Below are 23372 nucleotides of genomic sequence, written 5' to 3'. Positions count from 1 at the left end.
AGCAAGCATAAGTTGGTTTTCTAAATTTGAGACCCTGTTCTGTTTTGGAATTCAGTTCCTGTGTAGCCAAGTTTACATTCCGTGTATTAGTGATATCTTATGATGTTTCTTTTTCTGTGTGACTTATTTCAGTTAGAATCATCGAACCTGAATCCACTTATTATGCTGCTACGGGCCTGATGACATAGATTTCATTGCTGAGTGATACTGCATTGTACGTAAGTACCACAAGTTCTTTATCCATTTTTCACTTTCTGTGATACTGAACTTGTACGGTAAAAGAGGTTCTTGTAAACAGAGGCGTCCCAAACTTTCGGGTGGCTGTGTCTTTTTGATTTTAATTTCCCTAAGCTATAGGACCATAAGTGGAAGTGCCCTAGGCTCTGTTGCTTTGTTTTTTAGATGTTTCAGGAAACACCATACACTTCTCCCGAGTGTCTTCTTGGCAATTTACATCCCGCCCATCAGCATAACAAGGCTCCCAGTTCTCCATGACCTTTCCTGCCTTTCTGGATTTTACACTTTTTTCAGATGGCCCTTTTGACCGGGGGGAAGTGAGACTTCATTGTAGTGCAGATTTCCTTTGCAAGTTTGCTTGGTTGGCCAACAAGTGCGTATGCGTTTTTTCCTGAATATATTCAAGAAAAAATGCATAAGCCCTTTTTGGCCAAGTGCATCATTGTGGACGTTCTGCCTCTTTTCCTATGCTTTCAATGCAATTCCAGTCTACCTCCTGAAATCGGTTTCCTGCAATTCTGCCCCACTTTCAAGTCCTCTTGGCAGCCTTACTTCAGTATATTTTTGGACGATAGCTGTCATTTATAACTCTGCAGGTTTGTGCATTACAGTGCCCCTGAGCTACTTTCTTCAACTCGCTTTCTTGTGACCTGGCCGCAACACCGCAGGATGGCTTCAGGCCCTAATCTGGTTGCGGCACGGCACGCTGAGCCTTTGGTTAATTCCTCTTCCTGGTGGGAAATGAGAGTTAAATTTGCCCGTCCAGACACCTCCAGCTAGTCTCTCATTGGTTCTCCCTATTCCTGTTCATCTTCCGCAGTAATTGCAAACTGGGCCAAACAGGAGGTTAAAGGCACTGACTCTCCAAGTCGGGAGAGTGTTAGTAAAGCGTCTGGAATGTTGCACCCGAGTACCAGGGTACGAAAACTGAGACATATTTGAACACGTCTCCCGATCACATGGTTGATCATACTCTAGGTTCCACATGCATGTTTTAGCTGAAGGAAGAATACCTTAAACCTGGGTAGTTGAAACCCGTGGAATGGGTACCATAAAATATGACTTCAAAGGGTCTTCATTTGCTCACCGAATCTCTCCAATCCTATCACTGCTGCCTTTATGACCCTGTACACATGCTTGATTCTCTTTCGGAGACATAGCAATCCATAGGTTTTAAGATGCTTACTAGTCAGGTACATTCTTAGGCGTTTAATATGGGGTGTTGAGTCCATTTCGTTGAGCAAGGAGTAGCTCTTGTCTATTCCATATTTGGCTTAAGGAACTTTATCTGTGCTCATTTCAATCTCTGGTTTTATGCAGCACCCCAACTCACCTTTCCCCTTAAGCAAGCATAAGTTGGTTTTCTAAATTTGAGACCCTGTTCTGTTTTGGAATTCAGTTCCTGTGTAGCCAAGTTTACATTCCTTGTATTAGTGATATCTTATGATGTTTCTTTTTCTGTGTGACTTATTTCAGTTAGAATAATCGGACCTGAATCCACTCATTATGCTGCTACGGGCCTGGTGACATAGATTTCATTGCTGAGTGATACTGCATTGTACAAGATCTTTATCCATTTTTCACTTTCTGTGATGTTGAACTTGTACGGTAAACGAGGTTCTTGTAAACAGAGGCGTCCCAAACTTTGGGGTGGCTGTGTCTTTTTGATTTTAATTTCCCTAATCTATAGGACCATAAGTGGAAGTGCCCTAGGCTCTGTTGCTTTGTTTTTTAGATGTTTCAGGAAACACCATACACTTCTCCCGAGTGTCTGTTGGCAATTTACATCCCGCCCATCAGCATAACAAGGCTCCCAGTTCTCCATGGCCTGTCCTGCCTTTCTGGATTTTACACTTTTTTCAGATGGCCCTTTTGACCGGAAGGAAGTGAGACTTCATTGTAGTGCAGATTTCCTTTGCAAGCTTGCTTGGTTGGCCAAAAAGGGCGTATGCGTTTTTTCCTCAATATATTCAGGAAAAAACGCATACGCCCTTTTTGGCCAAGTGCATCATTGTGGACGTTCTGCCTCTTTTCCTATGCTTTCAATGCAATTCCAGTCTACCTCCTGAAATCGGTTTCCTGCAATTCTGCCCCGCTTTCAAGTCCTCTTGGCAGCCTTACTTCGGTATATTTTTGGACGATAGCTATCATTTATAACTCTGCAGGTTTGTGAATTACAGTGCCCCTGAGCTCCTTTCTTCAACTCGCTTTCTTGTGAGCTGTCCGCAACACCGCAGGATGGCTTCAGGCCCTAATCTGGTTCCGGCACGGCACGCTGAGCCTTTGGTTAATTCCTCTTCCTGGTGGGAAATGAGAGTTAAATTTGCCCGTCCAGACACCTCTAGCTAGTCTCTCATTGGTTCTCGCTATTCCTGTTCATCTTGCGCAGAAATTGCAAACTTGGTCAAACAGGAGGTTAAAGGCACTGACTCTCCAAGTCGGGAGAGTGTTAGTAAAGCGTCTGGAATGTTGCACCCGAGTAACAGGGTACGAAAACTGAGACATATTTGAACACGTCTCCCGATCACATGGTTGATCATACTCTAGGTTCCACATGCATGTTTTAGCTGAAGGAAGAATACCTTAAACCTGGGTAGTTGAAACACGTGGAATGGGTACCATGCAATATGACTTCAAAGGGTCTTCATTTGCTCACCGAACCTCTCCAATCCTATCACTGCTGCGTTTATGCCCCTGTACACACGCTTGATTCTCTTTCAGAGACATAGCAATCCATAGGTTTTACGATACTTACTAGTCAGGTACATTCTTAGGCGTTTAATATGCGGTGTTGAGTCCATTTCGTTGAGCAAGGAGTAGCTCTTGTCTATTCCATATTTGGCTTAAGGAACTTTATCTGTGCTCATTTCAATCTCTGGTTTTATGCAGTACCCCAACTCACCTTTCCCCTTAAGCAAGCATAAGTTGGTTTTCTAAATTTGAGACCCTGTTCTGTTCTGTAATTCAGTTCCTGTGTAGCCAAGTTTACATTCCGTGTATTAGTGATATCTTATGATGTTTCTTTTTCTGTGTGACTTATTTCAGTTAGAATCATCGTACCTGAATCCACTCATTATGCTGCTACGGGCCTGATGACATAGATTTCATTGCTGAGTGATACTGCATTGTACGTAAGTACCACAAGTTCTTTATCCATTTTTCACTTTCTGTGATGTTGAACTTGTACGGTAAACGAGGTTCTTCTAAACAGAGGCGTCCCAAACTTTGGGGTGCTGTGTCTTTTTGATTTTAATTTCCCTAAGCTATAGGACCATAAGTGGAAGTGCCCTAGGCTCTGTTGCTTTGTTTTTCAGATGTTTCAGGAAACACCATACACTTCTCCCGAGTGTCTGTTGGCAATTTACATCCCGCCCATCAGCATAACAAGGCTTCCAGTTCTCCATGGCCTGTCCTGCCTTTCTGGATTTTACACTTTTTTCAGATGCCCCTTTTTACCGGGGGGAAGTGAGACTTCATTGTAGTGCAGATGTCCTTTGCAAGCTTGCTTGGTTGGCCAAAAAGGGCGTATGCGTTTTTTCCTGAATATATTCAGGAAAAAACGCATACGCACTTTTTGGCCAAGTGCATCATTGTGGACGTTCTGCCTCTTTTCCTATGCTTTCAATGCAATTCCAGTCTACCTCCTGAAATCGGTTTCCTGCAATTCTGCCCCGCTTTCAAGTCCTCTTGGCAGCCTTACTTCAGTATATTTTTGGACGATAGCTGTCATTTATAACTCTGCAGTTTTGTGAATTACAGTGCCCCTGAGCTCCTTTCTTCAACTCGCTTTCTTGTGAGCTGGCCGCAACACCACAGGATGGCTTCAGGCCGTAATCTGGTTCCGGCACGGCACGCTGAGCCTTTGGTTAATTCCTCTTCCTGGTGGGAAATGAGAGTTAAATTTGCCCGTTCAGACACGTCCAGCTAGTCTCTCATTGGTTCTCCCTATTCCTGTTCATCTTCCGCAGTAATTGCAAACTGGGCCAAACAGGAGGTTAAAGACACTGACTCTCCAAGTCGGGAGAGTGTTAGTAAAGCGTCTGGAATGTTGCACCCGAGTACCAGGGTACGAAAACTGAGACATATTTGAACACGTCTCCCAATCACATGGTTGATCATACTCTAGGTTCCACATGCATGTTTTAGCTGAAGGAAGAATACCTTAAACCTGGGTAGTTGAAACCCGTGGAATGGGTACCATGCAATATGACTTCAAAGGGTCTTCATTTGCTCACCGAACCTCTCCAATCCTATCACTGCTGCGTTTATGCCCCTGTACACATGCTTGATTCTCTTTCGGAGACATAGAAATCCATAGGTTTTAAGATACTTACTAGTCAGGTACATTCTTAGGCGTTTAATATGCGGTGTTGAGTCCATTTCGTTAAGCAAGGAGTAGCTCTTGTCTATTCCATATTTGGCTTAAGGAACTTTATCTGTGCTCATTTCAATCTCTGGTTTTATGCAGCACCCCAACTCACCTTTACCCTTAAGCAAGCATAAGTTGGTTTTCTAAATTTGAGACCCTGTTCTGTTTTGGAATTCAGTTCCTGTGTAGCCAAGTTTACATTCCATGTATTACTGATATCTTATGATGTTTCTTTTTCTGTGTGACTTATTTCAGTTAGAATCATCATACCTGAATCCACTCATTGTGCTGCTAAGGGCCTGATGACATAGATTTCATTGCTGAGTGATATTGCTTTGTAAGTAAATACCACAACTTCTTTATCCATTTTTCACTTTCTGCGATGTTGAACTTGTACAGTAAACGAGGTTCTTGTAAACAGAGCCGTACCATACTTTGGGGTGGCTGTGTCTTTTTGATTTTAATTTCCCTAAGCTATAGGACCATAAGTGGAAGTGCCCTAGGCTCTGTTGCTTTGTTTTTTAGATGTTTCAGGAAACACCATACACTTCTCCCGAGTGTCTGTTGGCAATTTACATCCCTCCCATCAGCATAACAAGGCTCCCAGTTCTCCATGGCCTGTCCTGCCTTTCTGGATTTTACACTTTTTTCAGGTGGTCCTTTTGACCGGGGGGAAGTGAGACTTCATTGTAGTGCAGATTTCCTTTACAAGCTTGCTTGGTTGGCCAAAAAGGGCGTATGCGTTTTTTCCTGAATATATTCAGGAAAAAACGCATACGCCCTTTTTGGCCAGGTGCATCATTGTGGACGCTCTGCCTCTTTTCCTATGCTTTCAATGCAATTCCAGTCTACCTCCTGAAATCGGTTTCCTGCAATTCTGCCCCGCTTTCAAGTCCTCTTGGCAGCCTTACTTCAGTATATTTTTGGACGATAGCTGTCATTTATAACTCTGCAGGTTTGTGAATTACAGTGCCCCTGAGCTCCTTTCTTCAACTCGCTTTCTTGTGAGCTGGCCGCAACACCGCAGGATGGCTTCAGGCCCTAATCTGGTTCCGGCACGGCACGCTGAGCCTTTGGTTAATTCCTCTTCCTGGTGGGAAATGAGAGTTAAATTTTCCCGTCCAGACACCTCCAGCTAGTGTCTCATTGGTTCTCCCTATTCCTGTTCATCTTCCGCAGAAATGGCAAACTGGGCCAAACAGGAGGTTAAAGGCGCTGACTCTCCTAGTGGGGAGAGTGTTAGTAAAGCGTCTGGAATGTTGCACCCGAGTACCAGGGGAGGAAAACTGAGACATATTTGAACACGTCTCCCGTTCACACGGTTGATCATACTCTGGGTTCCACATGCATGTTTTAGCTGAAGGAAGAATACCCTAAACCTGTGTATTTGAGACCCGTGGAATGGGTACCATGCAATATGACTTCAAAGGGTCTTCATTTGCTCACCGAACCTCTCCAATCCTATCACTGCTGCGTTTATGCCCCTGTACACACGCTTGATTCTCTTTCAGAGACATAGCAATCCATAGGTTTTAAGATACTTACTAGTCAGGTACATTCTTAGGCGTTTAATATGGGGTGTTGAGTCCATTTCGTTGAGCAAGGAGTAGCTCTTGTCTATTCCATATTTGGCTTAAGGAACTTTATCTGTGCTCATTTCAATCTCTGGTTTTATGCAGCACCCCAACTCACCTTTCCCCTTAAGCAAGCATAAGTTGGTTTTCTAAATTTGAGACCCTGTCCTGTTTTGGAATTCAGTTCCTGTGTAGCCAAGTTTACATTCCGTGTATTAGTGATATCTTATGATGTTTCTTTTTCTGTGTGACTTATTTCAGTTAGAATCATCGTACCTGAATCCACTCATTATGCTGCTACGGGCCTGATGACATAGATTTCATTGCTGAGTGATACTGCATTGTACGTAAGTACCACAAGTTCTTTATCCATTTTTCACATTCTGCGATGTTGAACTTGTACTGTAAACGAGGTTCTTGTAAACAGAGGAGTCCCAAACTTTGGGGTGGCTGTGTCTTTTTGATTTTAATTTCCCTAAGCTATAGGACCATAAGTGGAAGTGCCCTAGGCTCTGTTGCTTTGTTTTTCAGATGTTTCAGGAAACACCATACACTTCTCCCGAGTGTCTGTTGGCAATTTACATCCCGCCCATCAGCATAACAAGGCTTCCAGTTCTCCATGGCCTGTCCTGCCTTTCTGGATTTTACACTTTTTTCAGATGGCCCTTTTTACCGGGGGGAAGTGAGACTTCATTGTAGTGCAGATTTCCTTTGCAAGCTTGCTTGGTTGGCCAACAAGTGCGTATGCGTGTTTTCCTGAATATATTCAGGAAAAAACGCATACGCCCTTGTTGGCCAAGTGCATCATTGTGGACGTTCTGCCTCTTTTCCTATGCTTTCAATGCAATTCCAGTCTACCTCCTGAAATCGGTTTCCTGCAATTCTGCCCCGCTTTCAAGTCCTCTTGGCAGCCTTACTTCAGTGTATTTTTGGACGATAGCTGTCATTTATAACTCTGCAGGTTTGTGAATTACATTGCCCCTGAGCTCCTTTCTTCAACTCGCTTTCTTGTGAGCTGGCCGCAACACCGCAGCATGGCTTCAGGCCCTAATCTGGTTCCGGCACGGCACGCTGAGCCTTTGGTTAATTCCTCTTCCTGGTGGGAAATGAGAGTTAAATTTGCCCGTCCAGACACCTCCAGCTAATCTCTCATTGGTTCTCGCTATTCCTGTTCATCTTCCGCAGAAATTGCAAACTGGGCCAAACAGGAGGTTAAAGGCACTGACTCTCCAAGTCGGGAGAGTGTTAGTAAAGCGTCTGGAATGTTGCACCCGAGTACCAGGGTACGAAAACTGAGACATATTTGAACACGTCTCCTGATCACATGGTTGATCATACTCTGGGTTCCACATGCATGTTTTAGCTGAAGGAAGAATACCTTAAACCTGGGTAGTTGAAACCCGTGGAATGGGTACCATGCAATATGACTTCAAAGGGTCTTCATTTGCTCACCGAACCTCTCCAATCCTATCACTGCTGCGTTTATGCCCCTGTACACATGCTTGATTCTCTTCCGGAGACATAGCAATCCATAGGTTTTAAGATATTACTAGTCAGGTACATTCTTAGGCATTTAATATGCGGTGTTGAGTCCATTTTGTTGAGCAAGTAGTAGCTCTTGTCTATTCCATATTTGGCTTAAGGAACTTTATCTGTGCTCATTTCAATCTCTGGTTTTATGCAGCACCCCAACTCACGTTTCCCGTTAAGCAAGCATAAGTTGGTTTTCTAAATTTGAGACCCTGTTCTGTTCTGTAATTCAGTTCCTGTGTAGCCAAGTTTACATTCCGTGTATTACTGATATCTTATGATGTTTCTTTTTCTGTGTGACTTATTTCAGTTAGAATCATCATACCTGAATCCACTCATTGTGCTGCTAAGGGCCTGATGACATAGATTTCATTGCTGAGTGATATTGCTTTGTAAGTAAATACCACAACTTCTTATCTATTTTTCACTTTCTGCGTTGTTGAACTTGTACTGTAAACGAGGTTCTTGTAAACAGAGCCGTCCCAAACTTTGGGGTGGCTGTGTCTTTTTGATTTTAATTTCCCTAAGCTATAGGACCATAAGTGGAAGTGCCCTAGGCTCTGTTGCTGTGTTTTTTAGATGTTTCAGGAAACACCATACACTTCTCCCGAGTGTCTGTTGGCAATTTACATCCCGCCCATCAGCATAACAAGGCTCCCAGTTCTCCATGGCCTGTCCTGCCTTTCTGGATTTTACACTTTTTTCAGATGGCCCTTTTGACCGGGGGGAAGTGAGACTTCATTGTAGTGCAGATTTCCTTTGCAAGCTTGCTTGGTTGGCCAAAAAGGGCGTATGCGTTTTTTCCTGAATATATTCAGGAAAAAACGCATACGCCCTTTTTGGCCAAGTGCATCATTGTGGACGTTCTGCCTCTTTTCCTATGCTTTCAATGCAATTCCAGTCTACCTCCTGAAATCGGTTTCCTGCAATTCTGCCCCGCTTTCAAGTCCTCTTGGCAGCCTTACTTCAGTGTATTTTTGGACGATAGCTGTCATTTATAACTCTGCAGGTTTGTGAATTACATTGCCCCTGAGCTCCTTTCTTCAACTCGCTTTCTTGTGAGCTGGCCGCAACACCGCAGCATGGCTTCAGGCCCTAATCTGGTTCCGGCACGGCACGCTGAGCCTTTGGTTAATTCCTCTTCCTGGTGGGAAATGAGAGTTAAATTTGCCCGTCCAGACACCTCCAGCTAATCTCTCATTGGTTCTCGCTATTCCTGTTCATCTTCCGCGGAAATTGCAAACTGGGCCAAACAGGAGGTTAAAGGGACTGACTCTCCAATTCGGGAGAGTGTTAGTAAAGCGTCTGGAATGTTGCACCCGAGTACCAGGGTACGAAAACTGAGACATATTTGAACACGTCTCCCGATCACATGGTTGATCATACCCTAGGTTCCACATGCATGTTTTAGCTGAAGGAAGAATACATTAAACCTGGGTAGTTGAAACCCGTGGAATGGGTACCATGCAATATGACTTCAAAGGGTCTTCATTTGCTCACCGAACCTCTCCAATCCTATCACTGCTGCGTTTATGCCCCTGTACACATGCTTGATTCTCTTTCGGAGACATAGCAATCCATAGGTTTTAAGATACTTACTAGTCAGGTACATTCTTAGGCGTTTAATATGCGGTGTTGAGTCCATTTCGTTGAGCAAGGAGTAGCTCTTGTCTATTCCATATTTGGCTTAAGGAACTTTATCTGTGCTCATTTCAATCTCTGGTTTTATGCAGCACCCCAACTCACCTTTCCCGTTAAGCAAGCATAAGTTGGTTTTCTAAATTTGAGACCCTGTTCTGTTCTGTAATTCAGTTCCTGTGTAGCCAAGTTTACATTCCGTGTATTACTGATATCTTATGATGTTTCTTTTTCTGTGTGACTTATTTCAGTTAGAATCATCGTACCTGAATCCACTCATTGTGCTGCTAAGGGCCTGATGACATAGATTTCATTGCTGAGTGATATTGCTTTGTAAGTAAATACCACCACTTCTTTATCCATTTTTCACTTTCTGCGATGTTGAACTTGTACTGTAAACGAGGTTCTTGTAAACAGAGGCGTTCCAAACTTTGGGGTGGCTGTGTCTTTTTGATTTTAATTTCCCTAAGCTATAGGACCATAAGTGGAAGTGCCCTAGGTTCTGTTGCTTTGTTTTTTAGATGTTTCAGGAAACACCATACACTTCTCCCGAGTGTCTGTTGGCAATTTACATCCCGCCCATCAGCATAACAAGGCTCCCAGTTCTCCATGGCCTGTCCTGCCTTTCTGGATTTTACACTTTTTTCAGATGGCCCTTTTGACCGGGGGGAAGTGAGACTTCATTGTAGTGCAGATTTCCTTTGCAAGCTTGCTTGGTTGGCCAAAAAGGGCGTATGCGTTTTTTCCTGAATATATTCAGGAAAAAATGCATACGCACTTTTTGGCCAAGTTCATCATTGTGGACGCTCTGCCTCTTTTCCTATGCTTTCAATGCAATTCCAGTCTACCTCCTGAAATCGGTTTCCTGCAATTCTGCCCCGCTTTCAAGTCCTCTTGGCAGCCTTACTTCAGTATATTTTTGGACGATAGCTGTCATTTATAACTCTGCATGTTTGTGCATTACAGTGCCCCTGAGCTCCTTTCTTCAACTCGCTTTCTTGTGACCTGGCCGCAACACCGCAGGATGGCTTCAGGCCCTAATCTGGTTCCGGCATGGCACGCTGAGCCTTTGGTTAATTCCTCTTCCTGGTGGGAAATGAGAGTTAAATTTGCCCGTCCAGACACCTCCAGCTAGTCTCTCATTGGTTCTCCCTATTCCTGTTCATCTTCCGCAGAAATTGCAAACTGGGCCAAACAGGAGGTTAAAGGGACTGACTCTCCAAGTCGGGAGAGTGTTAGTAAAGCGTCTGGAATGTTGCACCCGAGTACCAGGGTACGAAAACTGAGACATATTTGAACACGTCTCCCGATCACATGGTTGATCATACTCTGGGTTCCACATGCATGTTTTAGCTGAAGGAAGAATACCTTAAACCTGGGTAGTTGAAACCCTTGGAATGGGTACCATGCAATATGACTTCAAAGGGTCTTCATTTGCTCACCGAACCTCTCCAATCCTATCACTGCTGCGTTTATGCCCCTGTACACATGCTTGATTCTCTTTCGGAGACATAGCAATCCATAGGTTTTAAGATACTTACTAGTCAGGTACATACTTAGGCGTTTAATATGGGGTGTTGAGTCCATTTCGTTGAGCAAGGAGTAGCTCTTGTCTATTCCATATTTGGCTTAAGGAACTTTATCTGTGCTCATTTCAATCTCTGGTTTTATGCAGCACCCCAACTCACCTTTCCCCTTAAGCAAGCATAAGTTGGTTTTCTAAATTTGAGACCCTGTTCTGTTTTGGAATTCAGTTCCTGTGTAGCCAAGTTTACATTCCGTGTATTAGTGATATCTTATGATGTTTCTTTTTCTGTGTGACTTATTTCAGTTAGAATCATCGTACCTGAATCCACTCATTATGCTGCTACGGGCCTGCTGACAGAGATTTCATTGCTGAGTGATACTGCATTGTACGTAAGTTCCACAAGTTCTTTATCCATTTTCACTTTCTGTGATGTTGAACTTGTAAGGTAAACGAGGTTCTTGTAAACAGAGGCGTCCCAAACTTTGGGGTGGCTGTGTCTTTTTGATTTTAATTTCCCTAAGCTATAGGACCATAAGTGGATGTGCCCTAGGCTCTGTTGCTTTGTTTTTTAAATGTTTCAGGAAACACCATACACTTCTCCCGAGTGTCTGTTGGCAATTTACATCCCGCCCATCAGCATAACAAGGCTCCCAGTTCTCCATGGCCTGTCCTGCCTTTCTGGATTTTACACTTTTTTCAGATGGCCCTTTTGACCGGGGGGAAGTGAGACTTCATTGTAGTGCAGATTTCCTTTGCAAGCTTGCTTGGTTGGCCAAAAAGGGCGTATGCGTTTTTTCCTGAATATATTCAGGAAAAAACGCATACGCCCTTTTTGGCCAAGTGCATCATTGTGGACGTTCTGCCTCTTTTCCTATGCTTTCAATGCAATTCCAGTCTACCTCCTGAAATCGGTTTCCTGCAATTCTGCCCCGCTTTCAAGTCCTCTTGGCAGCCTTACTTCAGTGTATTTTTGGACGATAGCTGTCATTTATAACTCTGCAGGTTTGTGAATTACAGTGCCCCTGAGCGCCTTTCTTCAACTCGCTTTCTTGTGAGCTGGCCGCAACACCGCAGGATGGCTTCAGGCCCTAATCTGGTTCCGGCACGGCACGTTGAGCCTTTGGTTATTTCCTCTTCCTGGTGGGAAATGAGAGTTAAATTTGCCCGTCCAGACACCTCCAGCTAGTCTCTCATTGGTTCTCGCTATTCCTGTTCATCTTCCGCAGAAATTGCAAACTGGGCCAAACAGGAGGTTAAAGGCACTGACTCTCCAAGTCGGGAGAGTGTTAGTAAAACGTCTGGAATGTTGCACCCGAGTACCAGCGTACGAAAACTCAGACATATTTGAACACGTCTCCCGATCACATGGTTGAGCATACTCTAGGATCCACATGCATGTTTTAGCTGAAGGAAGAATACCTTCAACCTGGACAGTGAGACCCGTGTAATGGGTACCATGCAATATGACTTCAAAGGGTCTTCATTTGCTCACCGAACCTCTCCAATCCTATCACTGCTGCGTTTATGCCCCTGTACACATGCTTGATTCTCTTCCGGAGACATAGCAATCCATAGGTTTTAAGATATTACTAGTCAGGTACATTCTTAGGCGTTTAATATGCGGTGTTAAGTCCATTTTGTTGAGCAAGTAGTAGCTCTTGTCTATTCCATATTTGGCTTAAGGAACTTTATCTGTGCTCATTTCAATCTCTGGTTTTATGCAGCACCCCAACTCACCTTTCCCCTTAAGCAAGCATAAGTTGGTTTTCTAAATTTGAGACCCTGTTCTGTTCTGTAATTCAGTTCCTGTGTAGCCAAGTTTACATTCCGTGTATTAGTGATATCTTATGATGTTTCTTTTTCTGTGTGACTTATTTCAGTTAGAATCATCATACCTGAATCCACTCATTATGCTGCTACGGGCCTGATGACATAGATTTCATTGCTGAGTGATACTGCATTGTACGTAAGTACCACAAGTTCTTTATCCATTTTTCACTTTCTGTGATACTGAACTTGTACAGTAAACGAGGTTCTTGTAAACAGAGGCATCCCAAACTTTGGGGTGGCTGTGTCTTTTTGATTTTAATTTCCCTAAGCTATAGGACCATAAGTGGAAGTGCCCTAGGCTCTGTTGCTTTGTTTCTTAGATGTTTCAGGAAACACCATACACTCCTCCGGAGTGTCTGTTGGCAATTTACATCCCGCCCATCAGCATAACAAGGCTCCCAGTTCTCCATGGCCTGTCCTGCCTTTCTGGATTTTACACTTTTTTCAGATGGCCCTTTTGACTGGGGGGAAGTGAGACTTCATTGTAGTGCAGATTTCCTTTGCAAGCTTGCTTGGTTGGCCAAAAAGGGCGTATGCGTTTTTTCCTGAATATATTCAGGAAAAAACGCATACGCCCTTTTTGGCCAAGTGCATCATTGTGGACGTTCTGCCTCTTTTCCTATGCTTTCAATGCAATTCCAGTCTACCTCCTGAAATCGGTTTCCTGCAATTCTGCCCCGCTTTCAAGTCCTCTTGGCAGCCATACTTCAGTATATTTTTGGACGATAGCTGTCATTTATAACTCTGCAGGTTTGTGCATTACAGTGCCCCTGAGCTCCTTTCTTCAACTCGCTTTCTTGTGAGCTGGCCGCAACACCGCAGGATGGCTTCAGGCCCTAATCTGGTTCTGGCACGGCACGCTGAGCCTTTGGTTATTTCCTCTTCCTGGTGGGAAATGAGAGTTAAATTTTCCCGTCCAGACACCTCCAGCTAGTCTCTCATTGGTTCTCGCTATTCCTGTTCATCTTCCGCAGAATTTGCAAACTGGGCCAAACAGGAGGTTAAAGGGACTGACTGTCCAAGTCGGGAGAGTGTTAGTAAAGTGTCTGGAATGTTGCACCCGAGAACCAGGGTACGAAAACTGAGACATATTTGAACACGTCTCCCGATCACATGGTTGATCATACTCTAGGTTCCACATGCATGTTTTAGCTGAAGGAAGAATACCTTAAACCTGGGTAGTTGAAACCCGTGAAATGGGTACCATGCAATATGACTTCAAAGGGTCTTCATTTGCTCACCGAACCTCTCCAATCCTATCACTGCTGCGTTTATGCCCCTGTACACATGCTTGATTCTCTTTTGGCGACATAGCAATCCATAGGTTTTAAGATACTTACTAGTCAGGTACATTCTTAGGTGTTTAATATGCGGTGTTGAGTCCATTTCGTTGAGCAAGGAGTAGCTCTTGTCTATTCCATATTTGGCTTAAGGAACTTTATCTGTGCTCATTTCAATCTCTGGTTTTATGCAGCACCCCAACTCACCTTTCCCCTTAAGCAAGCATAAGTTGGTTTTCTAAATTTGAGACCCTGTTCTGTTCTGTAATTCAGTTCCTGTGTAGCCAAGTTTACATTCCGTGTATTACTGATACCTTATGATGTTTCTTTTTCTGTGTGACTTATTTCACTTAGAATCATCATACCTGAATCCACTCATTGTGCTGTTAAGGGCCTGATGACATAGATTTCATTGCTGAGTGATATTGCTTTGTAAGTAAATACCACAACTTCTTTATCCATTTTTCACTTTCTGCGATGTTGAACTTGTACTGTAAACGAGGTTCTTGTAAACAGAGCCATCCCAAACTTTGGGGTGGCTGTGTCTTTTTGATTTTAATTTCCCTAAGCTATAGGACCATAAGTGGAAGTGCCCTAGGCTCTGTTGCTTTGTTTTTTAGATGTTTCAGGAAACACCATACACTTCTCCCGAGTGTCTGTTGGCAATTTACATCCCGCCCATCAGCATAACAAGGCTCACAGTTCTCCATGGCCTGTCCTGCCTTTCTGGATTTTACACTTTTTTCAGATGGCCCTTTTGACCGGGGGGAAGTGAGACTTCATTGTAGTGCAGATTTCCTTTGCAAGCTTGCTTGGTTGGCCAAAAAGGGCGTATTCGTTTTTTCCTGAATATATTCAGGAAAAAACACATACGCCCTTTTTGGCCAAGTGCATCATTGTGGACGTTCTGCCTCTTTTCCTATGCTTTCAATGCAATTCCAGTCTACCTTCTGAAATCGGTTTCCTGCAATTCTGCCCCGCTTTCAAGTCCTCTTGGCAGCCTTACTTCAGTATATTTTTGGACGATAGCTGTCATTTATAACTCTGCAGGTTTGTGAATTACAGTGCCCCTGAGCTCCTTTCTTCAACTCGCTTTCTTGTGAGGTGGCCGCAGCACCGCAGGATGGCTTCAGGCCCTAATCTGGTTCCGGCACGGCACGCTGAGCCTTTGGTTAATTCCTCTTCCTGGTGGGAAATGAGAGTTAAATTTCCCCGTCCAGACACCTCCAGCTAGTCTCTCATTGGTTCTCGCTATTCCTGTTCATCTTCCGCAGAAATTGCAAACTGGGCCAAACAGGAGGTTAAAGGGACTGACTCTCCAAGTCGGGAGAGTGTTAGTAAAACGTCTGGAATGTTGCACCCGAGTACCAGCGTACGAAAACTCAGACATATTTGAACACGTATCCCGATCACATGGTTGAGCATACTCTAGGATCCACATGCATGTTTTAGCTGAAGGAAGAATACCTTAAACCTGGGTAGTTGAAACCCGTGGAATGGGTACCATGCAATATGACTTCAAAGGGTCTTCATTTGCTCACCGAACCTCTCCAATCCTATCACTGCTGCGTTTATGCCCCTGTACACATGCTTGATTCTCTTTTGGAGACATAGCAATCCATAGGTTTTAAGATACTTACTAGTCAGGTACATTCTTAGGCGTTTAATATGGGGTGTTGAGTCCATTTCGTTGAGCAAGGAGTAGCTCTTGTCTATTCCATATTTGGCTTAAGGAACTTTATCTGTGCTCATTTCAATCTCTGGTTTTATGCAGCACCCCAACTCACCTTTCCCCTTAAGCAAGCATATGTTGCTTTTCTAAATTTGAGACCCTGTTCTGTTTTGGAATTCAGTTCCTGTGTAGCCAAGTTTACATTCCGTGTATTAGTGATATCTTATGATGTTTCTTTTTCTGTGTGACTTATTTCAGTTAGAATCATCGTACCTGAATCCACTCATTATGCTGCTACGGGCCTGATGACATAGATTTCATTGCTGAGTGATACTGCATTGTACGTAAGTACCACAAGTTCTTTATCCATTTTTCACTTTCTGTGATATTGAACTTGAACGGTAAACGAGGTTCTTGTAAACAGAGGCGTCCCAAACATTGGGGTGGCTGTGTCTTTTTGATTTTAATTTCCCTAAGCTATAGGACCATAAGTGGAAGTGCCCTAGGCTCTGTTGCTTTGTTTCTTAGATGTTTCAGGAAACACCATACACTTCTCCCGAGTGTCTGTTGGCAATTTACATCCCGCCCATCAGCATAACAAGGCTCCCAGTTCTCCATGGCCTGTCCTGCCTTTCTGGATTTTACACTTTTTTCAGATGGCCCTTTTGACCGGGTGGAAGTGAGACTTCATTGTAGTGCAGATTTCCTTTGCAAGCTTGCTTGGTTGGCCAAAAAGGGCGTATGCGTTTTTTCCTGAATATATTCAGGAAAAAACGCATACGCCCTTTTTGGCCAAGTGCATCATTGTGGACGTTCTGCCTCTTTTCCTATGCTTTCAATGCAATTCCAGTCTACCTCCTGAAATCGGTTTCCTGCAATTCTGCCCCGCTTTCAAGTCCTCTTGGCAGCCTTACTTCAGTATATTTTTGGACGATAGCTGTCATTTATAACTCTGCAGGTTTGTGAATTACAGTGCCCATGAGCTACTTTCTTCAACTCGCTTTCTTGTGAGCTGGCCGCAACACCGCAGGATGGCTTCAGGCCCTAATCTGGTTCTGGCACGGCACGCTGAGCCTTTGGTTATTTCCTCTTCCTGGTGGGAAATGAGAATTAAATTTGCCCGTCCAGACACCTCCAGCTAGTCTCTCATTGGTTCTCCCTATTCCTGTTCATCTTCCGCAGAAATTGCAAACTGGGCCAAACAGGAGGTTAAAGGCGCTGACTCTCCAAGTGGGGAGAGTGTTAGTAAAGCTTCTGGAATGTTGCACCCGAGTACCAGGGTAGGAAACCTGAGACATATTTGAACACGTCTCCCGTTCACACGGTTGATCATACTCTGGGTTCCACATGCATGATTTAGCTGAAGGAAGAATACCTTAAACCTGGAGAGTTGAGACCCGTGGAATGGGTACCATGCAATATGACTTCAAAGGGTCTTCATTTGCTCACCGAACCTCTCCAATCCTATCACTGCTGCGTTTATGCCCCTGTACGCATGCTTGATTCTCTATTGGAGACATAGCAATCCATAGGTTTTAAGATACTTACTAGTCAGGTACATTCTTAGGCGTTTAATATGGGGTGTTGAGTCCATTTCGTTGAGCAAGGAGTAGCTCTTGTCTATTCCATATTTGGCTTAAGGAACTTTATCTGTGCTCATTTCAATCTCTGGTTTTATGCAGCACCCCAACTCACCTTTCCCCTTAAGCAAGCATAAGTTGGTTTTCTAAATTTGAGACCCTGTTCTGTTTTGGAATTCAGTTCCTGTGTAGCCAAGTTTACATTCCGTGTATTAGTGATATCTTATGATGTTTCTTTTTCTGTGTGACTTATTTCAGTTAGAATCATCGTACCTGAATCCACTCATTATGCTGCTACGGGCCTGATGACATAGATTTCATTGCTGAGTGATACTGCATTGTACGTAAGTACCACAAGTTCTTTATCCATTTTTCACTTTCTGTGATGTTGAACTTGTACGGTAAACGAGGTTCTTGTAAACAGAGGCGTCCCAAACTTTGGGGTGGCTGTGTCTTTTTGATTTTAATTTCCCTAAGCTATAGGACCATAAGTGGAAGTGCCCTAGGCTCTGTTGCTGTGTTTTTTAGATGTTTCAGGAAACACCATACACTTCTCCCGAGTGTCTGTTGGCAATTTACATCCCGCCCATCAGCATAACAAGGCTCACAGTTCTCCATGGCCTGTCCTGCCTTTCTGGATTTTACACTTTTTTCAGATGGCCCTTTTGACCGGGGGGAAGTGAGACTTCATTGTAGTGCAGATTTCCATTGCAAGCTTGCTTGGTTGGCCAAAAGGGGCATATGCGTTTTTTCCTGAATATATTCAGGAAAAAACGCATACGCCCTTTTTGGCCAAGTGCATCATTGTGGACGTTCCGCCTCTTTTCCTATGCTTTCAATGCAATTCCAGTCTACCTCCTGAAATCGGTTTCCTGCAATTCTGCCCCGCTTTCAAGTCCTCTTGGCAGCCTTACTTCAGTATATTTTTGGACGATAGCTGTCATTTATAACTCTGCAGGTTTGTGCATTACAGTGCCCCTGAGCTCCTTTCTTCAACTCGCTTTCTTGTGAGCTGGCCGCAACACCGCAGGATGGCTTCAGGCCCTAATCTGGTTCCGGCACGGCACGCTGAGCCTTTGGTTATTTCCTCTTCCTGGTGGGAAATGAGAGTTAAATTTGCCCGTTCAGACACCTCCAGCTAGTCTCTCATTGGTTCTCCCTATTCCTGTTCATCTTCCGCAGAAATTGCAAACTGGGCCAAACAGGAGGTTAAAGGGACTGACTCTCCAAGTGGGGAGAGTGTTAGTAAAGCGTCTGGAATGTTGCACCCGAGTACCAGGGTACGAAAACTGAGACATATTTGAACACGTCTGCCGTTCACATGGTTGATCATACTCTGGGTTCCACATGCATGTTTTAGCTGAAGGAAGAATACCTTAAACCAGGAGAGTTGAGACCCGTGGAATGGGTACCATGCAATATGACTTCAAAGGGTCTTCATTTGCTCACCGAACCTCTCCAATCCTATCACTGCTGCGTTTATGCCCCTGTACACACGCTTGATTCTCTTTCGGAGACATAGCAATCCATAGGTTTTAAGATACTTACTAGTCAGGTACATTCTTAGGCGTTTAATATGGGGTGTTGAGTCCATTTCGTTGAGCAAGGAGTAGCTCTTGTCTATTCCATATTTGGCTTAAGGAACTTTATCTGTGCTCATTTCAATCTCTGGTTTTATGCAGCACCCCAACTCACCTTTCCCCTTAAGCAAGCATAAGTTGGTTTTCTAAATTTGAGACCCTGTTCTGTTTTGGAATTCAGTTCCTGTGTAGCCAAGTTTACATTCCGTGTATTAGTGATATCTTATGATGTTTCTTTTTCTGTGTGACTTATTTCAGTTAGAATCATCGTACCTGAATCCACTCATTATGCTGCTACGGGCCTGATGACATATATTTCATTGCTGAGTGATACTGCATTGTACGTAAGTACCACAAGTTCTTTATCCATTTTTCACTTTCTGTGATGTTGAACTTGTACGGTAAACGAGGTTCTTGTAAACAGAGGCGTCCCAAACTTTGGGGTGGCTGTGTCTTTTTGATTTTAATTTTCCTAAGCTATAGGACCATAAGTGGAAGTGCCCTAGGCTCTGTTGCTGTGTTTTTTAGATGTTTCAGGAAACACCATACACTTCTCCCGAGTGTCTGTTGGCAATTTACATCCCGCCCATCAGCATAACAAGGCTCCCAGTTCTCCATGGCCTGTCCTGCCTTTCTGGATTTTACACTTTTTTCAGATGGCCCTTTTGACCGGGGGGAAGTGAGACTTCATTGTAGTGCAGATTTCCTTTGCAAGCTTGCTTGGTTGGCCAAAAAGGGCGTATGCGTTTTTTCCTGAATATATTCAGGAAAAAACGCATACGCCCTTTTTGGCCAAGTGCATCATTGTGGACGTTCTGCCTCTTTTCCTATGCTTTCAATGCAATTCCAGTCTACCTCCTGAAATCGGTTTCCTGCAATTCTGCCCCGCATTCAAGTCCTCTTGGCAGCCTTACTTCAGTATATTTTTGGACGATAGCTGTCATTTATAACTCTGCAGGTTTGTGAATTACAGTGCCCCTGAGCTCCTTGCTTCAACTCACTTTCTTGTGAGCTGGCCGCAACACCGCAGGATGGCTTCAGGCCCTAATCTGGTTCCGGCACGGCATGCTGAGCCTTTGGTTAATTCCTCTTCCTGGTGGGAAATGAGAGTTAAATTTGCCCGTTCAGACACGTCCAGCTAGTCTCTCATTGGTTCTCCCTATTCCTGTTCATCTTCCGCAGAAATTGCAAACTGGGCCAAACAGGAGGTTAAAGGCGCTGACTCTCCAAGTGGGGAGAGTGTTAGTAAAGCGTCTGGAATGTTGCACCCGAGTACCAGGGGAGGAAAACTGAGACATATTTGAACACGTCTCCCGTTCCCACGGTTGATCATACTCTGGGTTCCACATGCATGTTTTAGCTGAAGGAAGAATACCTTAAACCTGGAGAGTTGAGACCCACGGAATGGGTACCATGCAATATGACTTCAAAGGGTCTTCATTTGCTCACCGAACCTCTCCAATCCTATCACTGCTGCGTTTATGCCCCTGTACACACGCTTGATTCTCTTTTGGAGACATAGCAATCCATAGGTTTTAAGATACTTACTAGTCAGGTACATTCTTAGGCGTTTAATATGGGGTGTTGAGTCCATTTCGTTGAGCAAGGAGTAGCTCTTGTCTATTCCATATTTGGCTTAAGGAACTTTATCTGTGCTCATTTCAATCTCTGGTTTTATGCAGCACCCCAACTCACCTTTCCCCTTAAGCAAGCATAAGTTGGTTTTCTAAATTTGAGACCCTGTTCTGTTCTGTAATTCAGTTCCTGTGTAGCCAAGTTTACATTCCGTGTATTACTGATATCTTATGATGTTTCTTTTTCTGTGTGACTTATTTCAGTTAGAATCATCATACCTGAATCCACTCATTGTGCTGCTAAGGGCCTGATGACATAGATTTCATTGCTGAGTGATATTGCTTTATAAGTAAATACCACAACTTCTTTATCCATTTTTCACTTTCTGTGATGTTGAACTTGTACTGTAAACGAGGTTCTTGTAAACAGAGCAGTCCCAAACTTTGGGGTGGCTGTGTCTTTTTGATTTTAATTTCCCTAAGCTATAGGACCATAAGTGGAAGTGCCCTAGGCTCTGTTGCTTTGTTTTTTAGATGTTTCAGGAAGCACCATACACTTCTCCCGAGTGTCTGTTGGCAATTTACATCCCTCCCATCAGCATAACAAGGCTCCCAGTTCTCCATGGCCTGTCCTGCCTTTCTGGATTTTACACTTTTTTCAGATGGCCCTTTGGACCGGGGGGAAGTGAGACTTCATTGTAGTGTAGATTTCCTTTGCAAGCTTGCTTGGTTGGCCAAAAAGGGCGTATGCGTTTTTTCCTGAATATATTCAGGAAAAAACGCATACGCCCTTTTTGGCCAAGTGCATCATTGTGGACGTTCTGCCTCTTTTCCTATGCTTTCAATGCAATTCCACTCTACCTCCTGAAATCGGTTTCCTGCAATTCTGCCCTGCTTTCAAGTCCTCTTGGCAGCCTTACTTCAGTATATTTTTGGACGATAGCTGTCATTTATAACTCTGCAGGTTTGTGAATTACAGTGCCCCTGAGCGCCTTTCTTCAACTCGCTTTCTTTAGAGCTGGCCACAACACTGCAGGATGGCTTCAGGCCCTAATCTGGTTCCGGAACGGCACGCTGAGCCTTTGGTTATTTCCTCTTCCTGGTGGGAAATGAGAGTTAAATTTGCCCGTCCAGACACCTCCAGCTAGTCTCTCATTGGTTCTCCCTATTCCTGTTCATCTTCCGCAGAAATTGCAAACTGGGCCAAACAGGAGGTTAAAGGCGCTGACTCTCCAAGTGGGGAGAGTGTTAGTAAACCGTCTGGAATGTTGCACCCGAGTACCAGGGTACGAAAACTGAGACATATTTGAACACGTCTCCCGATCACATGGTTGATCATACTCTAGGTTCCACATGCATGTTTTAGCTGAAGGAAGAATACCTTAAACCTGGGTAGTTGAAACCCGTGGAATGGGTACCATGCAATATGACTTCAAAGGGTCTTCATTTGCTCACCGAACCTCTCCAATCCTATCACTGCTGCGTTTATGCCCCTGTACACATGCTTGATTCTCTTTTGGAGACATAGCAATCCATAGGTTTTAAGATACTTACTAGTCAGGTACATTCTTAGGCGTTTAATATGGGGTGTTGAGTCCATTTCGTTGAGCAAGGAGTAGCTCTTGTCTATTCCATATTTGGCTTAAGGAACTTTATCTGTGCTCATTTCAATCTCTGGTTTTATGCAGCACCCCAACTCACCTTTACCCTTAAGCAAACATAAGTTGGTTTTCTAAATTTGAGACCCTGTTCTGTTCTGTAATTCAGTTCCTGTGTAGCCAAGTTTACATTCCGTGTATTACTGATATCTTATGATGTTTCTTTTTCTGTGTGACTTATTTCAGTTAGAATCATCATACCTGAATCCACTCATTGTGCTGCTAAGGGCCTGATGACATAGATTTCATTGCTGAGTGATATTGCTTTATAAGTAAATACCACAACTTCTTTATCCATTTTTCACTTTCTGTGATGTTGAACTTGTACTGTAAACGAGGTTCTTGTAAACAGAGCAGTCCCAAACTTTGGGGTGGCTGTGTCTTTTTGATTTTAATTTCCCTAAGCTATAGGACCATAAGTGGAAGTGCCCTAGGCTCTGTTGCTTTGTTTTTTAGATGTTTCAGGAAGCACCATACACTTCTCCCAAGTGTCTGTTGGCAATTTACATCCCTCCCATCAGCATAACAAGGCTCCCAGTTCTCCATGGCCTGTCCTGCCTTTCTGGATTTTACACTTTTTTCAGATGGCCCTTTGGACCGGGGGGAAGTGAGACTTCATTGTAGTGTAGATTTCCTTTGCAAGCTTGCTTGGTTGGCCAAAAAGGGCGTATGCGTTTTTTCCTGAATATATTCAGGAAAAAACGCATACGCCCTTTTTGGCCAAGTGCATCATTGTGGACGTTCTGCCTCTTTTCCTATGCTTTCAATGCAATTCCAGTCTACCTCCTGAAATCGGTTTCCTGCAATTCTGCCCTGCTTTCAAGTCCTCTTGGCAGCCTTACTGCAGTATATTTTTGGACGATAGCTGTCATTTATAACTCTGCAGGTTTGTGAATTACAGTGCCCCTGAGCGCCTTTCTTCAACTCGCTTTCTTTTGAGCTGGCCGCAACACTGCAGGATGGCTTCAGGCCCTAATCTGGTTCCGGCACGGCACGCTGAGCCTTTGGTTATTTCCTCTTCCTGGTGGGAAATGAGAGTTAAATTTGCCCGTCCAGACACCTCCAGCTAGTCTCTCATTGGTTCTCCCTATTCCTGTTCATCTTCCGCAGAAATTGCAAACTGGGCCAAACAGGAGGTTAAAGGCGCTGACTCTCCAAGTGGGGAGAGTGTTAGTAAAGCGTCTGGAATGTTGCACCCGAGTACCAGGGGAGGAAAACTGAGACATATTTGAACACGTCTCCCGTTCACACGGTTGATCATACTCTGGGTTCTACATGCATGATTTAGCTCAAGGAAGAATATCTTAAATCTGGAGAGTTGA

Source organism: Pseudorca crassidens, unplaced genomic scaffold (genome assembly GCF_039906515.1).
Source record: "Pseudorca crassidens isolate mPseCra1 unplaced genomic scaffold, mPseCra1.hap1 Scaffold_67, whole genome shotgun sequence".
Classification (NCBI taxonomy): domain Eukaryota; kingdom Metazoa; phylum Chordata; class Mammalia; order Artiodactyla; family Delphinidae; genus Pseudorca; species Pseudorca crassidens.
Note: the sequence above shows the minus strand (reverse complement) of the source record.